At 18.1% G+C, this 18,675-nt stretch overlaps 1 protein-coding gene and 1 long non-coding RNA gene across 90 annotated transcripts in view; one reads left to right on the top strand and one right to left on the bottom strand.

Moving 5' to 3' along the window:
• Window positions 1-15,541, bottom strand: part of LOC409422 — a 198,351-nt gene extending 182,810 nt beyond the window's left edge. For 3 of the 46 annotated variants that reach the window (XM_026439557.1, XM_026439577.1, XM_026439561.1), the window contains exons 1-7: window positions 15,403-15,482; window positions 14,299-14,558; window positions 13,943-14,110; window positions 13,588-13,701; window positions 13,392-13,507; window positions 608-867; window positions 72-400 (exon numbers count right to left, since the gene is read on the bottom strand). The gene's annotated coding sequence lies outside the window, so the exon portion shown is untranslated. Of the gene's footprint in view, window positions 1-71; window positions 401-607; window positions 868-13,031; window positions 13,266-13,391; window positions 13,508-13,587; window positions 13,702-13,781; window positions 14,111-14,298; window positions 14,559-14,848; window positions 14,878-14,910; window positions 14,989-15,033; window positions 15,059-15,100; window positions 15,246-15,276; window positions 15,328-15,349; window positions 15,373-15,402; window positions 15,483-15,517 lie in introns of those variants that run through there. The other 43 variants (XM_026439558.1, XM_026439578.1, XM_026439562.1 and 40 more) reach the window with 39 other exon arrangements.
• Window positions 1,449-18,675, top strand: part of LOC100577216 — a 35,911-nt gene continuing 18,684 nt past the window's right edge. For 9 of the 44 annotated variants that reach the window (XR_003304309.1, XR_003304307.1, XR_003304304.1 and 6 more), the window contains exons 1-9: window positions 1,657-1,680; window positions 2,033-2,292; window positions 2,482-2,649; window positions 2,891-3,004; window positions 3,085-3,200; window positions 10,254-10,513; window positions 10,711-10,878; window positions 11,120-11,233; window positions 11,314-11,429. This is a non-coding gene — a long non-coding RNA (uncharacterized LOC100577216). Of the gene's footprint in view, window positions 1,490-1,650; window positions 1,681-2,032; window positions 2,293-2,481; window positions 2,715-2,890; window positions 3,005-3,084; window positions 3,201-9,316; window positions 9,392-9,505; window positions 9,711-9,871; window positions 9,902-10,253; window positions 10,514-10,710; window positions 10,944-11,119; window positions 11,234-11,313; window positions 11,430-18,675 lie in introns of those variants that run through there. The other 35 variants (XR_003304308.1, XR_003304296.1, XR_003304298.1 and 32 more) reach the window with 29 other exon arrangements.

The following is an 18,675-nucleotide window of genomic DNA, read 5'->3' as shown; positions in this document are numbered from 1 at the left end:
AAATTATCATTGTATTTGGCAAATGCACATAATCAAACATAAAAAGTATAAAAATGTATGTAAAAATATACGTTTACTATAATCATAGAAGAAGAACAAGAATAATGATGTTAAATTCTGTCTGTTTTAATTTTCTAATCAAAAATGAGAAAAATGAATATTTTAACCTGATGGATGTTTAATCCAAGCTTATTATTTTACGGCCATTATATTTTTAGATACAAGTTATTACCGAAGGATCAAAAGTTCCTATATCTGGTAACCAAATTTCTTGCTTCGTTTCATACGTTTAAAGATGATAAAATAGAATAGCTTTAAAGTTAATGGTCGTGCATCTGCATAACATCTTATGGCTGCCTGTGTACGTTGGCAATGACAGGTATATTGGATGAATTTTTTCCTTATAAAAAAAAAAAATGTTATTGATATATTTATTACGTGATATATTTATTATATATATTTATTACAAAAATCATTGACGTTAATATTTGTCTTATTCCAATAATATATATATATATACATAATATATATATATACATATATATATATACATATATATACATATATAGAGTTTAATTTTTAATTTTATGATTTAAGGAAAACTTACACATTTAAGAAGACTAGAGTCAAAACTTCCTTTACCATTTTCACATGAAAACACAATGCACAATGGATTCCAATGAAACGAGTGTTGTCATTTCATTACAAATTATTAAAAATTTATTAATGGCAATTGAACAATTTTCTTTTCTCACCAAGTTCTTTAAATATTCCATCACAGTATTTACAGTTTTTAGAACATAAACCACGAGATTAGACCGTTATAATTTCCACATTGTCGAATATTTACACATTGTCCATTTCCACCTAATATAGTTAAATAATATTATTCTTTATTAGTCATACGACAAATAAATCTTTTTATGAAACAAAATATATTTGAAATGGATTATTATTATTATTAAGAATGTTTATCAATATATTTAAACACAAAAATTATTATGAGTTTAAATATTTCTGTTTATTAAAATTCTTAATTATATGGTATAATTTTTAAAAAAAATGTTCGAAATAACGACACTATGAAATTTCATATGAATTGAAACTATATGTGAGATTTATTTTTATTTATATTCTAAAATTCTATTCTACAAACAATTGTGAATTTTATAATATGAATCTGTAAATATGTTGAAAAAAAATAGTTAAATTATTTACACTATCACACTTTCAAATTAAACAAATAAAGAAAACTAAAGAAAACTAAAATACATCCGTAAACTTTTCAAATATTTATTGTTTCAAATCACTGATTTTCTTTTTTTTATTTCTTTTTACTGACAAATTTTCAAGTTTCATAAAGATTATAATCATTATGGTTACGTAAAATTGATTCGTATTATTCATACCAATCTTTTGAAATTATGCATTAAATTTATAAAAATATAATATATATAATATAAATTTAATGCATAATTTCAAAAGATTGGTATGAATAATACGAATAAATTTTACGTAACCATAATGATTATAATCTTTATGAAACTTGAAAATTTGTCAGTAAAAAGAAATAAAAAAAAGAAAATCAGTGATTTGAAACAATAAATATTTGAAAAGTTTACGGATGTATTTTAATTTTCTTTAGTTTTCTTTATTTGTTTAATTTGAAAGTGTGATAGTGTAAATAATTTAACTATTTTTTTTCAACATATTTACAGATTCATATTATAAAATTCACAATTGTTTGTAGAATAGAATTTTAGAATATAAATAAAAATAAATCTCACATATAGTTTCAATTCATATGAAATTTCATAGTGTCGTTATTTCGAACATTTTTTTTAAAAATTATACCATATAATTAAGAATTTTAATAAAACAGAAATATTTAAACTCATAATAATTTTTGTGTTTAAATATATTGATAAACATTCTTAATAATAATAATAATCCATTTCAAATATATTTTGTTTCATAAAAAGATTTATTTGTCGTATGACTAATAAAGAATAATATTATTTAACTATATTAGGTGGAAATGGACAATGTGTAAATATTCGACAATGTGGAAATTATAATGGTCTAATCTCGTGGTTTATGTTCTAAAAACTGTAAATACTGTGATGGAATATTTAAAGAACTTGGTGAGAAAAGAAAATTGTTCAATTGCCATTAATAAATTTTTAATAATTTGTAATGAAATGACAACACTCGTTTCATTAGAATCCATTGTGCATTGTGTTTTCATGTGAAAATGGTAAAGGAAGTTTTGACTCTAGTCTTCTTAAATATGTAAGTTTTCCTTAAATCATAAAATTAAAAATTAAACTCTATATATGTATATATATGTATATATATATATGTATTATATATATATGTATATATATATATATTATTGGAATAAGACAAATATTAACGTCAATGATTTTTGTAATAAATATATATAATAAATATATCAATAACATTTTTTTTTTTTATAAGGAAAAAATTCATCCAATATACCTGTCATTGCCAACGTACACAGGCAGCCATAAGATGTTATGCAGATGCACGACCATTAACTTTAAAGCTATTCTATTTTATCATCTTTAAACGTATGAAACGAAGCAAGAAATTTGGTTACCAGATATAGGAACTTTTGATCCTTCGGTAATAACTTGTATCTAAAAATATAATGGCCGTAAAATAATAAGCTTGGATTAAACATCCATCAGGTTAAAATATTCATTTTTCTCATTTTTGATTAGAAAATTAAAACAGACAGAATTTAACATCATTATTCTTGTTCTTCTTCTATGATTATAGTAAACGTATATTTTTACATACATTTTTATACTTTTTATGTTTGATTATGTGCATTTGCCAAATACAATGATAATTTTGTTTTCAGAAGAATTTAAAGTTGTGAATATTAATTTAGATAAAAATGATTTGAGCATATCAAAAGAACATTAACATTAACGTATTACGTAACAGGATGAACAAGATAAAATAGTAAGCATTGGTAAGAAGATTGGTATGAAATACTTTTATGAAATTTTTACTTAATAAATAAATATACATTTTATTTAAATAAAATTTTAGATTTCGATAATCTAATTACGGATGATGGAGATACACATTTCGAGATGGTACTTTAACAATTGAAAGTTTAGATGGAAATAAATTATATTTAGATTCAACGACTCAATTTAGAATGTGTATGTATACAATTTTACCACATAGTATCGTTGAAAATTTTGAATCGGATGTGATCGTTCCTTATTAGAGGAGAATATGATATCTCTCTAATATATTTTTATATATTTAAAATATATTCAATGATAGGCAATGATAGAGATTGGCATGGTGAAATTAGATAGAAGTTTGAAAATGATAAGCGATATGTAATTGAACAAACGAGTCATAGAAAAAAATTGAAGATAAATTTATGAGCGAAAATAAATATAAATCTGATGATATCTTCGTTAATAGTATTCCTATGTATTTAGAAGCTGTGTATTGAAAAAAAAAAAAATAAAAAGAAGAAAAGAAAAAGGAAATGCTATGTAGTACTAGCAATTTGAAAAATGATTTGATAGGCACGAGGTAAAAGAGATCAAAAAACTGAAAGAACTGATTGAAACGAATGTATATGTACATATAAACATAAATATGCATAAACGGGTAATATACAGTAAAACTATCATGTTTCACTTTACAAACAAAATAATATAAATTATTGGATTATCTATAAAAATTATATTGAACACTTAGACTATTGATATTATTACTATTAGTTTGATTATTCGAGGTTTTACTTGTAATTTAATATATAGTCACAAAAATTGTTTATACTATATATCTTGTAAAGAAATTGAATTATCATGAAAGATTTGATTTCAATGAAAACTTACGTATATACAAAATTTTAAAATGTTATGCATAGAATAATTTATTTTTGTAGAGAAAATTTCTTTGAATATGTAAAATCAACTCTCATTTTTTCATACAATTTCTTCTGGAAATATATTTCTTTCTATCTCCGTTGAGATAGAGATAGAATTAAGTATTTTATAATTTAAAATTTTGTTTCATTTTGAATTATTATGAAATGAAATTATGTAGAGAAAGAAATATAATATTGAAACTTGAAAAATTGATTTTACACGCTTTTGATGTTCCATAATAAAAAAATGGTTTCCAGTAAAAACTCTCCAGTATTTTTAATAAATTTTATAATTATTATTGAATTAATTAGATTAATTATTCGACTTTATCAATGAACTTTATCAATTCGATTATCAACAAATTTAATTTCAGGATATTTAATGTTAACATTATTAGATATTTTTATTAGAAATTTTATTACAATAATTCCAATTAATTTATTAATTTAGAATATATTATTAACTTTAGAAATTTTTGTATCAATTATTCAAAGATATGTATTTTCGATTCTTTTAATTTTATATTTTTCAGAATCAAATTAATTTTAATTAATAAATAATGAAAAAAAACTTTCCATTTCATACAGTCACAAATAGTCCATGACTAATTATTTTATCTTTTAGATTATTATATTATATATTTATTTAGAACAGCTATTTGAATTTATAAAACAATTTCTTTACTTATAATTTTAAATAATAATTAATACGTACATTTTAATTATAATATTTTGATTTCGTGATATTATTCGAGAAAGAACATTTCAAGGATTACATTTTTTATTATTAATTTTTTAAAATTTAGAATAATTTTATCTATTATTTCAGAATTAATATTTTTTGTATCTTTATTTTGGATTTTCTTTCATTTTTTTAATAATTTCTCCAAATATTGAAATTGATATTGAAATTGATTATTATGACCACTAGAAAGTATTAAATTTTTTAATCCAATAGAAATTCTATTATCAAATTCATTTCATTTTTTTTAATTTCTTCAGGATTTACAGTAATATTAAGCCATTATTATTTAATTATTAATAATTTAAAATTTTAAAAATTTTATTTAACAATTTTGTTAGAGATTTATTTTACTATTTTATAAACAATTGAATATTTAAATTCCTTTTTTTGCTTTAATGATAGAATTTATGAATCAATTTTTAATATAGCTACTGGATTTCATGATTTACATATACTAATTGGATCAATTTTTCTTTCAGTACCGCTATATCGAATATTAAAAATTCATTTCTCAAATAAACATAATGTAAATTTTGAATTAGCCATTTGATATTGATATTTTGTTGATGTAATTTGACTATTTTTATACATTTTTATTTATTTATTGATTCAAATTTAAAAATTAAAAAATTAAAATTATATATTATTATCTATTTAAAAGATTTAAAAATTTTCATTATTATTTTCAATATTATGCTCTAAATATAAGCTATTTAAATAAATAATTTAATTAATTAATTAATAAATAAAAATGCATTAATTTTTATATTAGTAATTTTAAAACTATATAAATTTAATTTGATAATATTTCAATAATTGATTTTTCAATAAATACTTCATAATTAAATATCGATAAAATTCATTTTTTATAAATTCTTTTATAAATTATATTTATACATATAAATAATATTTGCAATAAACCAATATTATTACTTAACAAAATAAATTTATAAATTTATAAAATTATATCCTATAATTATTCCTATAATTATTATTTTAAATATTATTAATTTATATATTAATTATACATAAATTAAAATTTATTGTATTAAAAATTAATGTTTTATAAATTAATCTTAAAATTATTATTATAGAAATATACTAATATATATAGAAATTTCCATAATTTTTTCTTTCTTTTTTAAAATTATACAACATTAATTATTAAATATTTATTTGTTATTATTAAAATTATTGGAAAAGAATATGAAACGGTTAAAATTGTTCCAATAATTAAATGTATCATTGAAAAATAATTTATTTTTCTAGAAAAGAAACATTCAATAATTAAATCCTTAGAATAATAACAAAAATGGAAATATGTAAATGGAATTTGAGCTCTTTTAATAAAAGCTATTAATAACAAAGAAATTATTGTAAATTCATTTGTTTATTATAAAAAGATAAATTTCATCTTCCACGATAAGTTATTAAATATATAATTAATAATAATCCAATATCAGCATCAACGATTTAAAATAATAGTAATTGTACCTGAAGTAAATGATTTTATTTTTATATAATAAATTACTAAACAATAAGAAATTAATCCTAACCCATCTCAACCTAAAATAATTGATAATTGATATATTTGGTCTTAAAATTATAGAAATTAAAAATAAAGTTATTAAATATAAATACAAAAGTATTATATATAGAAATTAAAAATAAAACTATTAAATATAAAAACTGATTTTTTTTTAATTCTCTTAAATCTAATATATCTAATATATCTAATTTTGTAAATAATAATTATAAAAAAAATTATCCTTACTAAGAAAATAAATATAAATGATTTATAATCAATTATTATAAAAAAATTAAATTTTATAGAATTAAATGTATAAATATTTCATTCAAAAAGATACAATCTTAATAATATAATAAATAATCTAAATTTAAATAACGAAATTTTACAAATTAATATTTTTATGATAATTTAAAATAAATTTATATTTATATCATTGATTTGACAAATCAATATTTTTATTAAACTATTTAAATAAACATTAAATAAAATATAATTTTAAAAACATTAAATTTAATGGAATTCAATGTATTATTGAAATAAAATATTCAATCAATGAACCATTGTTGATTTTAAATTTTATATAAATCTTTCCATGATTAATAAATATTAATAAAATCTAAATAAACAATATATTATTAAAATAATTATTATAAATTTTAATCATGATACTAAACCAATTAACATAATTTTACTTATTAAATTTAATGAAACAGATGATGCTATATTATATGAACATATTATAAATCAAAATGATGATATTGTAGGTATGAAATTAATTATACCTTTATTAACAAATATTAAACGTTTATTAATTTGTTTATAAATTACATTTATTAAAAAAAAATAATCCTGAAGATCTAAAACCATGAGAAATTATTAATTAAATAACCACTATAAATAACCATTTATTCTTAAAAAAAAAATTATTCTTTAAAGAAAAGTTGATATTCTTATAATTATTAATCCTATATGTACAATTGATGAAATTGCAATGATAGATTTTATATCATACTGAGATAAACATATCTTAATCTTAAAATTGATTAAAATTCCAAATGAATTAATTACGATTAAAATATTTTGCATAAAAATAAATTTATTCTTAGAAATTATTATTAATCGTAATATTCCATACCCTCCTAATTTCAATATAATTGAAGCTAAAGTTATTGATACATAATAAAGTGCTTTAACATGAGCATTTAATAATCAACCATGAAATAAATAAATTGGAATTTTAATTAAAAATGATATCGATAAATATATAAATAATATTAAATTTAAGTTTAAATTTAAGTTTAATATTTCAATTAATCTACAATTTAATAAAATTTAATCTACAATCATTTCAATAAATATAATAAATAATATATAATATAGATAATGAAAAAATTATTATAGAAAATATTAAATAAAGTCCTGATAATCAACGATTTTCACTATATTCTCATTTGACTAACTAAATAAAAAATCAATAATAAAACTAAAAATCATAAAATACCAATAAATTTATTGATATAAAAACTAATAATAATGGAATAAATTTATAAACAAACAATTTATTCTATTATTATTTAATGATAAAAAAATTAATCCAAAAACTCATAAAGTTAATATTATTAAATCATAAGAAAATTATTGAAAGTAAAATTACAAAAAATAAAAATTCATTCGATTCGATTAAAATTAAATAAATTTATTAATAATATGATTATAATTACATTTAAATTATTTATATTTTTAATAAATAATATAAATAAATATACAAACATTAATAAAATCATGATAATACTAAATTAATAAATATTAATTTTAATTAATATTCTTAATTTTTGATGATCTAATATACAATTTATTCTTACCAATAATGATAAATCCAAAACTAATTCAATAAACAGAAAAGATTAAAAAAATTAAAAATAATCACGTATTAATTTCATGTATTAATTACCAATAGTATAAAATAAAACTGTAATAACCAAAAATTGTGTTAAAATTAAAAATCTTAGAAAATTCACATTATAGTGTAATGTAAATATAAAAAATAATAAAATTATGAAAAATATTAATTTAATAAATTTTAATTATTATTTAGCTAAATAGTTTAATTTAAAACTATTTAATTTTGTAAATTAAAAATATATAAAATGATATTTTAGCTAAGTTTATTTAAAATTTCAAAAAAATTTAAATTATTAAACATCGATAATTCCCAAAATTATCATTTTTAATTAAACTATTTTTTGAACGATAAATATTTATTATATATATAATTAAAATTATAATTTATAATAAATTCATTATAACAACAATTTTAATTTTATCTAAAATTTTATTATCAACCATAATTTCAACAATCTCAAGAATTTATTTAAATAATATTTATTATAAACCATCAATTTTATTAATTTATTTAATTGTATATTCAATTTATATTTCTCCTATATTATTTTTAACCTGTCCAATAAATTCATTATTAATTAATCATTAATTGTTTCTTAATCATAATTATTAATTATAATAACATTAAACATTTTCTTTAAGAGAAAGGAATATTAATTAAAATATCTTCACATTTTATTTCTTTAATAAACGAACCTTTAAAATTTAAAATTAAATTGATTTTACGCATTTTATTTTCAATAACATTATCATTTAAATAATCATAAAAAAATAAATAATGAAATATATTTTAATCTAATAAAAAATATTGCTTTAATCTATTTATATACAAAAATAAAAACTACATTATTTATTACAATAATTTTTATATTATATATTTTTACCTTATTATTAATAACAAAAATTAGATACATTGAAAAGAAAACTCTTCGAAAAAAAAAATAAATTAATATTTAAATCAATATATATGAAGGAATATAATATAAATGTGTATATATATACATACAATATACAATATATAGTATATATGCAATATACTGTATATATATATATATATGTATATGATACGCATTGTATCCTTTTATAAAAGTGAAGATTAAAGAAAGATAAAGATTTTTGATAATAAAAATAATTTATATTTTTATGAAAATCTGTCATATATATCGTCTGGTAATATTAGTATTATTTGTGCGATAAATAAATTCGTGATATCATATATTTATTAAAACTAAATATATATCAAAATTATGACAATTAAAATAATTAAAAGTAATATCGTTAACAGGTATGGTATGTTATTATAATTAATAACAATGTCGATATACTGATCGATATGCTGTAAATATCTATATTATATATATATATATATATATATATATATATAATATTTTAAATCGAATGTTGTTATAGAAGAGCTAAAATAGGTTATTTAATTTAAATATCGTTTTCTGCCGTCACGTTTAATCACGTTATTTTCTAGTAGATATTCTGTGAATTTTTATTTTGTAAATCATATTCGCATATATATATATATATATTTAAAGTATAATTTATAAAAATATAATATATATAATATAAATTTAATGCATAATTTCAAAAGATTGGTATGAATAATACGAATAAATTTTACGTAACCATAATGATTATAATCTTTATGAAACTTGAAAATTTGTCAGTAAAAAGAAATAAAAAAAAGAAAATCAGTGATTTGAAACAATAAATATTTGAAAAGTTTACGGATGTATTTTAATTTTCTTTAGTTTTCTTTATTTGTTTAATTTGAAAGTGTGATAGTGTAAATAATTTAACTATTTTTTTTCAACATATTTACAGATTCATATTATAAAATTCACAATTGTTTGTAGAATAGAATTTTAGAATATAAATAAAAATAAATCTCACATATAGTTTCAATTCATATGAAATTTCATAGTGTCGTTATTTCGAACATTTTTTTTAAAAATTATACCATATAATTAAGAATTTTAATAAAACAGAAATATTTAAACTCATAATAATTTTTGTGTTTAAATATATTGATAAACATTCTTAATAATAATAATAATCCATTTCAAATATATTTTGTTTCATAAAAAGATTTATTTGTCGTATGACTAATAAAGAATAATATTATTTAACTATATTAGGTGGAAATGGACAATGTGTAAATATTCGACAATGTGGAAATTATAATGGTCTAATCTCGTGGTTTATGTTCTAAAAACTGTAAATACTGTGATGGAATATTTAAAGAACTTGGTGAGAAAAGAAAATTGTTCAATTGCCATTAATAAATTTTTAATAATTTGTAATGAAATGACAACACTCGTTTCATTAGAATCCATTGTGCATTGTGTTTTCATGTGAAAATGGTAAAGGAAGTTTTGACTCTAGTCTTCTTAAATATGTAAGTTTTCCTTAAATCATAAAATTAAAAATTAAACTCTATATATGTATATATATGTATATATATATATATATATGTATTATATATATATGTATATATATATATATATTATTGGAATAAGACAAATATTAACGTCAATGATTTTTGTAATAAATATATATAATAAATATATCAATAACATTTTTTTTTTTTATAAGGAAAAAATTCATCCAATATACCTGTCATTGCCAACGTACACAGGCAGCCATAAGATGTTATGCAGATGCACGACCATTAACTTTAAAGCTATTCTATTTTATCATCTTTAAACGTATGAAACGAAGCAAGAAATTTGGTTACCAGATATAGGAACTTTTGATCCTTCGGTAATAACTTGTATCTAAAAATATAATGGCCGTAAAATAATAAGCTTGGATTAAACATCCATCAGGTTAAAATATTCATTTTTCTCATTTTTGATTAGAAAATTAAAACAGACAGAATTTAACATCATTATTCTTGTTCTTCTTCTATGATTATAGTAAACGTATATTTTTACATACATTTTTATACTTTTTATGTTTGATTATGTGCATTTGCCAAATACAATGATAATTTTGTTTTCAGAAGAATTTAAAGTTGTGAATATTAATTTAGATAAAAATGATTTGAGCATATCAAAAGAACATTAACATTAACGTATTACGTAACAGGATGAACAAGATAAAATAGTAAGCATTGGTAAGAAGATTGGTATGAAATACTTTTATGAAATTTTTACTTAATAAATAAATATACATTTTATTTAAATAAAATTTTAGATTTCGATAATCTAATTACGGATGATGGAGATACACATTTCGAGATGGTACTTTAACAATTGAAAGTTTAGATGGAAATAAATTATATTTAGATTCAACGACTCAATTTAGAATGTGTATGTATACAATTTTACCACATAGTATCGTTGAAAATTTTGAATCGGATGTGATCGTTCCTTATTAGAGGAGAATATGATATCTCTCTAATATATTTTTATATATTTAAAATATATTCAATGATAGGCAATGATAGAGATTGGCATGGTGAAATTAGATAGAAGTTTGAAAATGATAAGCGATATGTAATTGAACAAACGAGTCATAGAAAAAAATTGAAGATAAATTTATGAGCGAAAATAAATATAAATCTGATGATATCTTCGTTAATAGTATTCCTATGTATTTAGAAGCTGTGTATTGAAAAAAAAAAAAATAAAAAGAAGAAAAGAAAAAGGAAATGCTATGTAGTACTAGCAATTTGAAAAATGATTTGATAGGCACGAGGTAAAAGAGATCAAAAAACTGAAAGAACTGATTGAAACGAATGTATATGTACATATAAACATAAATATGCATAAACGGGTAATATACAGTAAAACTATCATGTTTCACTTTACAAACAAAATAATATAAATTATTGGATTATCTATAAAAATTATATTGAACACTTAGACTATTGATATTATTACTATTAGTTTGATTATTCGAGGTTTTACTTGTAATTTAATATATAGTCACAAAAATTGTTTATACTATATATCTTGTAAAGAAATTGAATTATCATGAAAGATTTGATTTCAATGAAAACTTACGTATATACAAAATTTTAAAATGTTATGCATAGAATAATTTATTTTTGTAGAGAAAATTTCTTTGAATATGTAAAATCAACTCTCATTTTTCATAAATTTTTACTATTTAATAAATAAATTAATATTTTAAATTAAAATTTTTATTTTAATAATAAAATATCTATATGTTAACATTAAATATCTGAAATTAAATTTGTTATAATCGATTGATAAGTTCATTGATAAAGCAAAATAATTTTAATCAAAAATATAAAATTTATTAAAAATACTGCAGAGTTTTTACTGGAACCATTTTTTTATTATGGAACATCAAAAGCGTGTAAAATCAATTTTTCAAGTTTCAATATTATATTTCTTTCTCTACATAATTTCATTTCATAATAATTCAAAATGAAACAAAATTTTAAATTATAAAATACTTAATTCTATCTCTATCTCAACGGAGATAGAAAGAAATATATTTCCAGAAGAAATTGTATGAAAAAATGAGAGTTGATTTTACATATTCAAAGAAATTTTCTCTACAAAAATAAATTATTCTATGCATAACATTTTAAAATTTTGTATATACGTAAGTTTTCATTGAAATCAAATCTTTCATGATAATTCAATTTCTTTACAAGATATATAGTATAAACAATTTTTGTGACTATATATTAAATTACAAGTAAAACCTCGAATAATCAAACTAATAGTAATAATATCAATAGTCTAAGTGTTCAATATAATTTTTATAGATAATCCAATAATTTATATTATTTTGTTTGTAAAGTGAAACATGATAGTTTTACTGTATATTACCCGTTTATGCATATTTATGTTTATATGTACATATACATTCGTTTCAATCAGTTCTTTCAGTTTTTTGATCTCTTTTACCTCGTGCCTATCAAATCATTTTTCAAATTGCTAGTACTACATAGCATTTCCTTTTTCTTTTCTTCTTTTTATTTTTTTTTTTTTCAATACACAGCTTCTAAATACATAGGAATACTATTAACGAAGATATCATCAGATTTATATTTATTTTCGCTCATAAATTTATCTTCAATTTTTTTCTATGACTCGTTTGTTCAATTACATATCGCTTATCATTTTCAAACTTCTATCTAATTTCACCATGCCAATCTCTATCATTGCCTATCATTGAATATATTTTAAATATATAAAAATATATTAGAGAGATATCATATTCTCCTCTAATAAGGAACGATCACATCCGATTCAAAATTTCAACGATACTATGTGGTAAAATTGTATACATACACATTCTAAATTGAGTCGTTGAATCTAAATATAATTTATTTCCATCTAAACTTTCAATTGTTAAAGTACCATCTCGAAATGTGTATCTCCATCATCCGTAATTAGATTATCGAAATCTAAAATTTTATTTAAATAAAATGTATATTTATTTATTAAGTAAAAATTTCATAAAAGTATTTCATACCAATCTTCTTACCAATGCTTACTATTTTATCTTGTTCATCCTGTTACGTAATACGTTAATGTTAATGTTCTTTTGATATGCTCAAATCATTTTTATCTAAATTAATATTCACAACTTTAAATTCTTCTGAAAACAAAATTATCATTGTATTTGGCAAATGCACATAATCAAACATAAAAAGTATAAAAATGTATGTAAAAATATACGTTTACTATAATCATAGAAGAAGAACAAGAATAATGATGTTAAATTCTGTCTGTTTTAATTTTCTAATCAAAAATGAGAAAAATGAATATTTTAACCTGATGGATGTTTAATCCAAGCTTATTATTTTACGGCCATTATATTTTTAGATACAAGTTATTACCGAAGGATCAAAAGTTCCTATATCTGGTAACCAAATTTCTTGCTTCGTTTCATACGTTTAAAGATGATAAAATAGAATAGCTTTAAAGTTAATGGTCGTGCATCTGCATAACATCTTATGGCTGCCTGTGTACGTTGGCAATGACAGGTATATTGGATGAATTTTTTCCTTATAAAAAAAAAAAAATGTTATTGATATATTTATTATATATATTTATTACAAAAATCATTGACGTTAATATTTGTCTTATTCCAATAATATATATATATATATATATATAATACATATATATATATATACATATATATACATATATAGAGTTTAATTTTTAATTTTATGATTTAAGGAAAACTTACATATTTAAGAAGACTAGAGTCAAAACTTCCTTTACCATTTTCACATGAAAACACAATGCACAATGGATTCTAATGAAACGAGTGTTGTCATTTCATTACAAATTATTAAAAATTTATTAATGGCAATTGAACAATTTTCTTTTCTCACCAAGTTCTTTAAATATTCCATCACAGTATTTACAGTTTTTAGAACATAAACCACGAGATTAGACCATTATAATTTCCACATTGTCGAATATTTACACATTGTCCATTTCCACCTAATATAGTTAAATAATATTATTCTTTATTAGTCATACGACAAATAAATCTTTTTATGAAACAAAATATATTTGAAATGGATTATTATTATTATTAAGAATGTTTATCAATATATTTAAACACAAAAATTATTATGAGTTTAAATATTTCTGTTTTATTAAAATTCTTAATTATATGGTATAATTTTTAAAAAAAATGTTCGAAATAACGACACTATGAAATTTCATATGAATTGAAACTATATGTGAGATTTATTTTTATTTATATTCTAAAATTCTATTCTACAAACAATTGTGAATTTTATAATATGAATCTGTAAATATGTTGAAAAAAAATAGTTAAATTATTTACACTATCACACTTTCAAATTAAACAAATAAAGAAAACTAAAGAAAATTAAAATACATCCGTAAACTTTTCAAATATTTATTGTTTCAAATCACTGATTTTCTTTTTTTATTTCTTTTTACTGACAAATTTTCAAGTTTCATAAAGATTATAATCATTATGGTTACGTAAAATTTATTCGTATTATTCATACCAATCTTTTGAAATTATGCATTAAATTTATATTATATATATTATATTTTTATAAATTATACTTTAAATATATATATATATGCGAATATGATTTACAAAATAAAAATTCACAGAATATCTACTAGAAAATAACGTGATTAAACGTGACGGCAGAAAACGATATTTAAATTAAATAACCTATTTTAGCTCTTCTATAACAACATTCGATTTAAAATATTATATATATATATATATAGATATAGATATTTACAGCATATCGATCAGTATATCGACATTGTTATTAATTATAATAACATACCATACCTGTTAACGATATTACTTTTAATTATTTTAATTGTCATAATTTTGATATATATTTAGTTTTAATAAATATATGATATCACGAATTTATTTATCGCACAAATAATACTAATATTACCAGACGATATATATGACAGATTTTCATAAAAATATAAATTATTTTTATTATCAAAAATCTTTATCTTTCTTTAATCTTCACTTTTATAAAAGGATACAATGCGTATCATATACATATATATATACAGTATATTGCATATATACTATATATTGTATATTGTATGTATATATATACACATTTATATTATATTCCTTCATATATATTGATTTAAATATTAATTTATTTTTTTTTTTCGAAGAGTTTTCTTTTCAATGTATCTAATTTTTGTTATTAATAATAAGGTAAAAATATATAATATAAAAATTATTGTAATAAATAATGTAGTTTTTATTTTGTATATAAATAGATTAAAGCAATATTTTTTATTAGATTAAAATATATTTCATTATTTATTTTTTTATGATTATTTAAATGATAATGTTATTGAAAATAAAATGCGTAAAATCAATTTAATTTTAAATTTTAAAGGTTCGTTTATTAAAGAAATAAAATGTGAAGATATTTTAATTAATATTCCTTTCTCTTAAAGAAAATGTTTAATGTTATTATAATTAATAATTATGATTAAGAAACAATTAATGATTAATTAATAATGAATTTATTGGACAGGTTAAAAATAATATAGGAGAAATATAAATTGAATATACAATTAAATAAATTAATAAAATTGATGGTTTATAATAAATATTATTTAAATAAATTCTTGAGATTGTTGAAATTATGGTTGATAATAAAATTTTAGATAAAATTAAAATTGTTGTTATAATGAATTTATTATAAATTATAATTTTAATTATATATATAATAAATATTTATCGTTCAAAAAATAGTTTAATTAAAAATGATAATTTTGGGAATTATCGATGTTTAATAATTTAAATTTTTTTGAAATTTTAAATAAACTTAGCTAAAATATCATTTTATATATTTTTAATTTACAAAATTAAATAGTTTTAAATTAAACTATTTAGCTAAATAATAATTAAAATTTATTAAATTAATATTTTTCATAATTTTATTATTTTTTATATTTACATTACACTATAATGTGAATTTTCTAAGATTTTTAATTTTAACACAATTTTTGGTTATTACAGTTTTATTTTATACTATTGGTAATTAATACATGAAATTAATACGTGATTATTTTTAATTTTTTAATCTTTTCTGTTTATTGAATTAGTTTTGGATTTATCATTATTGGTAAGAATAAATTGTATATTAGATCATCAAAAATTAAGAATATTAATTAAAATTAATATTTATTAATTTAGTATTATCATGATTTTATTAATGTTTGTATATTTATTTATATTATTTATTAAAAATATAAATAATTTAAATGTAATTATAATCATATTATTAATAAATTTATTTAATTTTAATCGAATCGAATGAATTTTTATTTTTTGTAATTTTACTTTCAATAATTTTGCTTATGATTTAATAATATTAACTTTATGAGTTTTTGGATTAATTTTTTTATCATTAAATAATAATAGAATAAATTGTTTGTTTATAAATTTATTCCATTATTATTAGTTTTTATATCAATAAATTTATTGGTATTTTATGATTTTTAGTTTTATTATTGATTTTTTATTTAGTTAGTCAAATGAGAATATAGTGAAAATCGTTGATTATCAGGACTTTATTTAATATTTTCTATAATAATTTTTTCATTATCTATATTATATATTATTTATTATATTTATTGAAATGATTGTAGATTAAATTTTATTAAATTGTAGATTAATTGAAATATTAAACTTAAATTTAAACTTAAATTTAATATTATTTATATATTTATCGATATCATTTTTAATTAAAATTCCAATTTATTTATTTCATGGTTGATTATTAAATGCTCATGTTAAAGCACTTTATTATGTATCAATAACTTTAGCTTCAATTATATTGAAATTAGGAGGGTATGGAATATTACGATTAATAATAATTTCTAAGAATAAATTTATTTTTATGCAAAATATTTTAATCGTAATTAATTCATTTGGAATTTTAATCAATTTTAAGATTAAGATATGTTTATCTCAGTATGATATAAAATCTATCATTGCAATTTCATCAATTGTACATATAGGATTAATAATTATAAGAATATCAACTTTTCTTTAAAGAATAATTTTTTTTTAAGAATAAATGGTTATTTATAGTGGTTATTTAATTAATAATTTCTCATGGTTTTAGATCTTCAGGATTATTTTTTTTTAATAAATGTAATTTATAAACAAATTAATAAACGTTTAATATTTGTTAATAAAGGTATAATTAATTTCATACCTACAATATCATCATTTTGATTTATAATATGTTCATATAATATAGCATCATCTGTTTCATTAAATTTAATAAGTAAAATTATGTTAATTGGTTTAGTATCATGATTAAAATTTATAATAATTATTTTAATAATATATTGTTTATTTAGATTTTATTAATATTTATTAATCATGGAAAGATTTATATAAAATTTAAAATCAACAATGGTTCATTGATTGAATATTTTATTTCAATAATACATTGAATTCCATTAAATTTAATGTTTTTAAAATTATATTTTATTTAATGTTTATTTAAATAGTTTAATAAAAATATTGATTTGTCAAATCAATGATATAAATATAAATTTATTTTAAATTATCATAAAAATATTAATTTGTAAAATTTCGTTATTTAAATTTAGATTATTTATTATATTATTAAGATTGTATCTTTTTGAATGAAATATTTATACATTTAATTCTATAAAATTTAATTTTTTATAATAATTGATTATAAATCATTTATATTTATTTTCTTAGTAAGGATAATTTTTTTTATAATTATTATTTACAAAATTAGATATATTAGATATATTAGATTTAAGAGAATTAAAAAAAAATCAGTTTTTATATTTAATAGTTTTATTTTTAATTTCTATATATAATACTTTTGTATTTATATTTAATAACTTTATTTTTAATTTCTATAATTTTAAGACCAAATATATCAATTATCAATTATTTTAGGTTGAGATGGGTTAGGATTAATTTCTTATTGTTTAGTAATTTATTATATAAAAATAAAATCATTTACTTCAGGTACAATTACTATTATTTTAAATCGTTGATGCTGATATTGGATTATTATTAATTATA

Source organism: Apis mellifera, linkage group LG3, assembly GCF_003254395.2.
Source record: "Apis mellifera strain DH4 linkage group LG3, Amel_HAv3.1, whole genome shotgun sequence".
NCBI classification, from domain to species: domain Eukaryota; kingdom Metazoa; phylum Arthropoda; class Insecta; order Hymenoptera; family Apidae; genus Apis; species Apis mellifera.
Note: the sequence above shows the minus strand (reverse complement) of the source record. Positions and strands in the feature narration are given on the sequence as shown.